The following is an 8808-nucleotide window of genomic DNA, read 5'->3' as shown; positions in this document are numbered from 1 at the left end:
ATATAGAGAAAGGGGGATATATAGGATAATAGGAAATAAGATTTGTATATATAGAAATAATAGAATAGATACATATATGCTTGCCGATAGATAGATAGATAGATAGATAGATAGATAGATAGATAGATAGATAAAGAAATTTTAAGGAATTGGTTTATGCAACTGTGGGGGTTGGCAAATCCAAAGTCTGCAGAGCTGGTTGTGGGTTAGAAATTCAGGCAAAAGTTGATGTTGCAGTCTTGATTCTAATGGCTGGAAACTCAAACGGATTGCTGTGTTTCAGTCTGGAGGGAGAATTCCGTCTTTTGGGGGGAACTTTTGTCTTTTTCTTAAAGGCCTCCAACTGATTGGATGATGCTCACCCATCCTATGCAGGGTAAATCTGATTTATTCAAAGTCTACTGGTATAAAATATTAAATCACATATAAAAAATCCCTCCACAGCAACATCTAGACTGTTTGACCGAATAATTGGGCACCATAGCCTAGCCAAGTTGACACAGAAAATTAATCATCCCAGAAAGTAAACTTACCAAGAGCTAATAAAAGAAAAAGAATTCCAAAGTGGGTTGGATCAGAATGAAAATGATTGAGTATCTGAGAAAGGCTGGCAGGTGCCATATGTGGGTGGAAGAGGCAACAAGGTTGCAGATAACATGAGTCTGCTGGAGGGTGAAAATTGTGTCCTGAGTTAAGTCTGCAGTAAAGGTTGTAGGTAATTAAGAGCAGGCAGAGGCACACAAAGATGTCAGAACTGGGATTATTTCGACTCCATTAAACCAATGCACTTCATCACAATTGATTTTCATTGTTTATTTTAATTTTCTTGTATACTTATTCATTACATGCTACTCTGCTCAGAGCATTTTGACTTCCTTGAACATTTATTTATTAGCTTGTTGGTGTTGGTTTTGCTTGTCAGCTGCATTATTCATTTCTGGAGTAACACTTCATACTAAGGCGGTTGTTGCTTGTTGATTGAACAGGCCAGTTGTAATTTCTCTGTACTCTATAGTGATGTCAGTTTTCTTTAACCCAAGAAGGACTGTTTGCACAAGTAAGTTGCTTTCACTCCTAGTTTTTTATCACTGCCAGTCAGGTACTCACCAAACTTTGAATCTTCTTTACTCTTCTATCATGATGTCATTATCCTGTGGGCCTACTAGTTATATACATGTGTCTAAGTGAATTATTTTGTCCACGGGCTCCACTCTCTGATTTTTACCTTCCCATATAGCACTTGCTGAAATTTAATTTTCTCCAAATTTGGTGACTTTGGATAATACCATAACTACTGTGGTTTTTAAACTCTTTGAAAGTCTTTGGGGCCTATAAAAGGCACAGGGCTTTAGAAAAGTAATTCTCACCTATTGGTGTGTATAATTTAGAGACCGTGTAAAATGTAGATGACTGGCTCCACTTCGAAAAGCTTACGTTTTACTATATATGGGGGCAGAGGGGCCATAAATATGCATTTAAAAGAAGCTACAGCTTTCTCTCTTGTATGATTAATAGTAATTTGCTGATAATTTGTCATGATGCAATATATAGTCTAAAATGGAAACTTTTTATTTTAGAATAATTTTTGATTTATGAACCAGTTGCAAAGACTGTATAAGGCATTTTCATGCACATTTTGCCCAGCTTCCCCTAAAATTAATATCTTACATTGTACATGCATTTAAACTAAAAAATTAACATTGACATATTACTATTAACTAAACTTCAGACTTTATTCAGATTTGTAAATTTTTTATACCCATGTCCTTTTTCAGTGTCAGGATACAACTCAGCCTACCACATTGAATTTAGTTTTCATGTCTCTTTAATCTAAAGTCTATGACTGGTTCTCAGCCTTTACTTGTTTCCCATGACCTTTATGGTTTTGAGGAGTACTTGAGAATTTTGCAAAATGTCCCTGGACTTGGGTTTGTTAGATGTTTTCTCCTCATTAGACTAGGATTCTGGAATTTAGAGAAGTATACTATAGAGATGAAGTGTCTTTCTCATCACATCCTATCAGAGGAGTGCATGATACCAACGTGACTTCTCACTGCTGATATTAACATTGATCACTTGGTTAAGGAGAGAACTGCCAGGCTTCTCCACTAAAATGTTACCATTTTTTCCTTTCCATATTCAATTTTTTAGAATCCAGCCCACACTCTGGGGAGGACATTTAAATTCCACCTCAGGAGGGAGGAGTATCTATGTACATTTTTTGAAATTCTTCATAAGACAGATTTGCACCTTTTTTTCTTTTTTTTTTTTTTTGAGACGGAGTCTGGCTCTGTCGCCCAGGCTGGAGTGCAGTGGCCGGATCACAGCTCACTGCAAGCTCCGCCTCCCGGGTTCCCGCCATTCTCCTGCCTCAGCCTCCCGAGTAGCTGGGACTACAGGCGCCTGCCACCGCGCCTGGCTAATTTTTTGTATTTTTAGTAGAGACGGGGTTTCACCGTGTTAGCCAGGATGGTCTCGATCTCCTGACCTTGTGATCCGCCTGCCTCAGCCTCCCAAAGTGCTGGGATTACAGGCGTGAGCCACCGCGCCCGGCCACCTTTTTTTCATTTATTTATTTGTACAATTATTTATATTACTATGGACTCATGGATATTTTATTTTATATTGTGTTATAATTTTTAAATTTTAATTCTCATGTTGCTTAAATTGTTTTAACTTTGGCCATTGAGTGCTCTTTCAGTTTGGCTCCTGATCTGCTTTTATTCTTTTGTTTTCTGAGCACTTCCTATTTTCTGTCATTACATAATACTCCAGGCTCATCTTATGTTTTCACTGCCCCAGGCCTAGAATTACTCATTTCTCCAAGGATATTTCTGTTTTGTTTTTGTTATTTTGGAGAATGGCATTTAGAAACCAAGATCTGGACACTGGATGTGCTTTTGGCTACTTGGGTGTCATTTTTTTCTAGTTTCTCAGCAGACAGAGCTATAATGCATGTATATTAACCAATATGTACACACAACTATAATTATTTCTTTACCTATATATCTCCATACATGTGAAACTACTGTGTGTTATACATTTTTGTTTTGTGTTCTTTGCTGTCTCATTGTCACATTTTAATAATTATTTATGTATTCTGGATATGAGTCTTTTGTATAACATTCTACTTTGAAAAGTGAAAAAAATGAAGTGGCTGTGAGGTACAAAAACTGTTTTAATGAACAGTCACATGAAAAATTTTGACCTTTAGGAGCTTCATTGTGTGTTTTTCTCTGGAATTACTTAAAATATAGAAGTTTTATTCAAACTCTCACCCATTTTAGATAAGTGAATACTCATATGAGCTTGCTAGTTAGAGTACTGTTATAGAGAGTTGTTGAAGTATTGGCTTTTGAATTTAACATACAGTCCATGGAATTTTTCCAAGTAAGAAAGTTAAAAATAAATCCATATCAAAATGGTCTTACCAACTACGCATTGTGAAATCTACCAAATATGTTGAGAGTTTAACAGATTCTTATAATTGATAAATGAAAATATTTGTAACATGTAAATAGATCTGTATGATTTCTGCTTCTCCTTTATTTAGACACACTGAATGTAGGATATTTTTATTTTCAAATTGTAGTAATACTATATAAAATAACAATACTTTACTGGATTCTTATTCTGTGCCAGACACTACACAAAATCATGTTATATAGATTATCTTGATTTACACATAATCCATTTCTTTGATTTAATGAGAAACCTAAGAATATACATTGTGTCTATTTTACAGAGGAGAAGCCAAAGGCAAGAAAGGCATTGATCATGCCTCATTTACAAGGAGGAACTAGGGTATACTTGCTAGTAATGGTAGAAAACGTTGTTCAGCTGCACCTACCAAGGGAAATAAAAAAACTTCTTTTTAAAAATGGATAAGAATGTACAGAAAAAATTATTATGTGCTGAGAAAATAATATGGTAAAGGAATAATGTAAGGTGAATTTGTCTATACATTTTTTTTTAAATCTCTTTAATAAGTATAGTTTTAAACACCATAAGAAAGATAAAAATTTAACTGATATGATTCAAAGGAAAATCAAGGATTGCAACTGGACTGGAGGAGTATAAACATTCAATTTTGAAAGAAAGAAGAGAAACTGTCTTTATTCACAGATGACATTATCATATATAAAGAAAATTCAGTGAAATCTACAAAAATGCTCCTGAAAGTAGTAAGTGAGTTTACCAAGGTTGTATGATGCAAGATGGATATACAAAACTCAATATTTGTATATACTAACAACAAAAAATTGGGAATTGCAATTTAAATAACAATACTACATATTACAGTATCAAAAACAATATTTAGGAAAACTCTGGAGAGAAAAAAATGTGAAAGTCGTATACACTAAAAAAACACAAAATATTCCTGAGAAAATTAAAGATCACACAAACAAATGGAAAAATGTACCTTTTTCAGTGGTCAGAAGACTTCCTATTGTTAATATGTCTATTATCCTCAAATTGATCTATAGGTTCAACTAAATCCTAATCAAAATCCCAACAGGATTTTTTAGACATTGACAAACTGATTTTAAAATTTTTATAGAAATTCAAAGGACCTAGAAGAACCAACTTTGTAAAAGAACGTTGTTAAAGGACTAATACAGCCTAATTTCTAGATTTATTATAAAGCTAAAGTAATCAACAGAGTGTGAAATTTGTGTGAGAGAAAAATCCGGAAAAGAGTGCCCAGAAATTGATCCATAAAAAATATAGACATCTTATATTCTACAAATTTCCAAAGGTGATTCAGTAGACAAAAGATAGTCTTTACAAAAATTGTTCTGAAATTTATCATATATACATAGGCAATAGACACGTTTATTCAAATAAAAACTTTGATCTACATCGTGTGCTGTTTACAAAAAATTAAACAGATTTAAATTTTAAAAAACTTTGTGAACTTTGGGTAGGCAAAGTTTTCACAGATACATCAAAAGAAGCACAATCCATAAAAGAACAAATTGATAAGTTGAACTTCATCAAATTAAAAAACTTCTCTTTACCACTGTTAAGACAATGAAAGGGAAAAGCCAAGGATGAAGCGAAAAATTTGCAAATCATATATGTGATAATGAACTTACATCCAGAACACAGCAAGGATTCTCAAAATGAAATATGATATCCAGCAACATAATTTAAAAATGGAAAAGAAATTGTACAGAAACTTCACCCAAGTAGAGATAAAAATTGCAAATAAGCAAATATACAGATGTTCAATACCAGTAGTCATTATGAAATGCAAATAAACACCACAGTGAGATTCCACTAACACCTATTAGAATAGCCAAAATTAAAATGACTAACCATACCAAGTGTTGGATCATAGGTGAAAAAACCTGCAATGCTCCTACACTAGTAGAAGGAATATGAAATAGTGTAAATACTTTGTAAAAGTTTGGTCGTTTCTTAAAAACGTTAAAAATACACCTATTATATGATCCCGCCATTGGACTCCTAGCTAAAATGTATCCAAGAGAAATGAAAGTATATGTACGTGTAAAGACATGGACACAAATGTTCATAGAATATTTATCATAGTCCAAAACGGGAAACAATCGAAATGTCCATCCAAAGGCGAACTGAAAAAGAAACTGCGCTCTGTCCATCCCATGGACCACACCATGGAATGAGCAGGGGCTTGGGCACTCCGTTGCTGACCATTCCCTGGAGAATCCGAGCTGCACAGGTGGTGTCTGTGCTGCCCCGCTTCCAGGAAGAATCTGACCTGCACGTGGCTGGCGGTCTCCTAGCGACTAGGGCAGCAGCGATCAGGAACCGTGGAAACTGGAGAGGTGGCACCCCAGCGAGGGCCACCATGGGGGGCCAGAGGCCGCAGGACCGGCCCAGGTCCCCGGGCATGGACTCCAAGCCCTGGTACTGTGACAAACCGCCTTCCAAGTGTATCACGAAGCGCAAGCACAGAGGCCTGAGGTTCCCGCCCATGGACTCCCAGAACTGGTTTTTGTTTTGTTTTGTTTTATTGTTTTTTATACTTTAAATTCTGGGGTACATGTGCACAATGTGCAGGTTTGTTACATATGTATACATGTGCCATGTTGGTTTATTGTACCCGTTAACTCGTCATTTACATTAGGTATATCTCCTAATGCTATCCCTCCGCCCTCCCCCCACCCCACAACAGGCCCCAGTGCCTGATGTTCCCCACCCTGTGTCCAAGTGTTCTCATTGTTCAATTCCCACCTATGAGTGAGAATATGCGGTGTTTGGTTTTCTGTCCTTGCCATAGTTTGCTCAGAATGATGGTTTCTAGCTTCATCCATGTCCCTACAAAGGACATGAACTCATTCTTTTTTATGGCTGCATAGTATTCCATGGTGTATATGTACCACATTTGCTTAATCCAGTCTGTCATTGATGGACATTTGGGTTGGTTCCAAGTCTTTGCTACTGTGAATAGTGCTGCAATAAACATACATGTGCATGTGTCTTTATAGCAGCATGATTTATAATCCTTTGGGTATATGCCCAGTAATGGGATGGCTGGGTCAAATGGTATTTCTAGTTCTAGATCCTTGAGGAATTGCCACACTGTCTTCCACAATGGTTGAAGTAGTTTACAGTCCCACCAACAGTGTAAAAGCATTCCTATTTCTCCACATCCTCTCCAGCCCCTATTGTTTCCTGACTTATTAATGATCGCCATTCGAACTGGTGTAAGATGGTGTCTCATTGTGGTTTTGATTTGCATTTCTCTGATGGCAAGTGATGATGATCATTTTTTCATGTGTCTGTTGGCTGCATAAATGTCTTCTTTTGAGAAGTGTCTGTTCATATCTTTGCCCACTTTTTGATGGGGTTGTTTGACTTTTTCCTGTAAATTTAGAACTGGGTATTTGTGAAGGAGGGCATGGACGACTTCTGCTACAGCTGTCCGTCTCCTGAAGATATGCTTATTTGTCTCCGTGATGAGTTTTTACTCCCCAAAATCTCTCACAGAGGTCCCCAAGCTGACCCCAAAAGCAGGCAGAAAAAGCTGCTCAAGAAAGCGGCCATGTTTTCCAAGCTCTTGCCAGCCCAGCCAGCACGGAAGGCGTTCGTAGAGGAAGCCCAGCTGATGGCTAAGCATCCCTTGGCCATGTACCCCAATCTGGGAGATTTGCCTCCAGGTCTCCTACTACAGGTGCTGAAACCGCTGGATCCTGAGATGAAGCTGGAGAAGGCATGGGCTTACTGTGAGGGCCGGGAGAAGAAAACCAAGGAACCCACCAAGTCTGGTAAATACCCTCGTAGAGAATTCTGCCTACGGCTTCCAGAGACTCAGGCATCCCATCTTTGCCCTGAGCATCCCAAGACTCGTCAGGTGTCCAGTCTCCGCCCGGAGCCTCCCAAGACTAGAGTGTCCCATCTCTCCCCGGAGCCTCCCAAAGCTCCAGCGTCCCATCAATTCTCGGAGTCTCCCAAGATTCGAGCGTCCCATCTAAAAGAACTGCTTCAGGAAGATACACCAAGCACAACGGAGTGTGTTTCTGACTCTCTTCAACATAGACACATCGAGAAAACTGTGTGACTTCAAGTGGGCTTGAGACATGGGAGTTGATGAAGAATCCATCAGGAGTCTGTTTGACTTTACCCCCAAGTGGAGAGCAACCTATGAAGACCAACAGATTAAGAAGATAAAAGAATGGGCCTCAGCACTGCAATACAGAATAGAGCTAGATGAAATGGATGAGGTCGAATCCTTCTCACAGGAAAAAGACTGGTACAGGAAACTCCAGACAGCACCGAATTCTTACACCGCACAGCGTATGAAGATGAGGTATGGAGCATGGTACCTTAAACCTAAGTTGGGGAAAAAGGTAAGAAGTGATTAACCTTTGATTGACCCCAAGCTGTTATTTGAAAAGCCTGATGAACCCAATATTCTTGACGATCTTTACGGACCAATTGCCTTTAAGGATTTCATTCTAAGCAAGGGTTACGAAATGCCTCACATCATTGAAAGACTGCCAGGAAGGGATGGGCTTAGGACTCTGTTAAGACTCCTATTCAACGTGCAATGCAAATTTACAAGTACAAAGAAGACGTCACAGATGCATCGGAAGAAGATTAGATGGTTTTCAATTTACTACTTAATTGGGTATTTCTTGCTCTCATTTTAAACATCAATCAGAATTTATGACGACTGGCCCCATGGATGTACAACTTTGGCAACACCTGTAAATTCAATACCTAATGTTTATAAATATTTCTTGATGACCTGCTTTGGCTTCATTATTTCATATATTTTATCAATTATGTGATTAATATTCACATATACTTTTTTCACATTTTTGAAGCATTGTGAATATTACATTATCATGTCAATTATTTGTAAAAATACATAAAACCAGAAATAAAAGAATTATTCTTAAAAAGAGAAATGGGGTTGGGCACATTGGCTCATGCCTGTAATCCCTCCCCGCTTTGAGAGGCCCAGGTGGATAGATTGCTTGAGCCCAGGGGTTCAAGAAGAGCCTGGGCAACATGGTTGAAACCTAGTCTCTACAAAAAATACAAAAATTAGCCAGGCATGGTGTTGCACACCTGTAGTCCCATCTACCCAGAGGGCTGAGGTGGGAGGACCGCTTCAGCTCAGGATGTTAAGACTGTAGTGAGTCATGATCATGCCACTGCACTCCAGTCTGGGCGACAGAGCGAGACCCTTTCTCAAAAAACAAACAAACAACAACAACAAAAGCAAAAACACCAAAATGTGCTGAGTAAAAGGAGAATTGTATAACTCTATTTACATTGAAATTTTAATATATAATTTTGACAAATATTTTGTTA

At 37.8% G+C, this 8808-nt stretch overlaps 1 pseudogene; it reads left to right on the top strand.

Annotated features, from left to right (window-relative positions):
* The first annotated feature begins 2601 nt into the window (after positions 1 to 2601).
* LOC101005381 lies at positions 2602 to 8317 on the top strand (annotated as a pseudogene).
* The last annotated feature ends 491 nt before the right edge of the window (positions 8318 to 8808 follow it).

Source organism: Papio anubis, chromosome X, assembly GCF_008728515.1.
Source record: "Papio anubis isolate 15944 chromosome X, Panubis1.0, whole genome shotgun sequence".
NCBI lineage: Eukaryota > Metazoa > Chordata > Mammalia > Primates > Cercopithecidae > Papio > Papio anubis.
The sequence above is the reverse complement of the archived record's forward strand: the minus strand, read 5'-3'. Positions and strand labels throughout refer to the sequence as shown.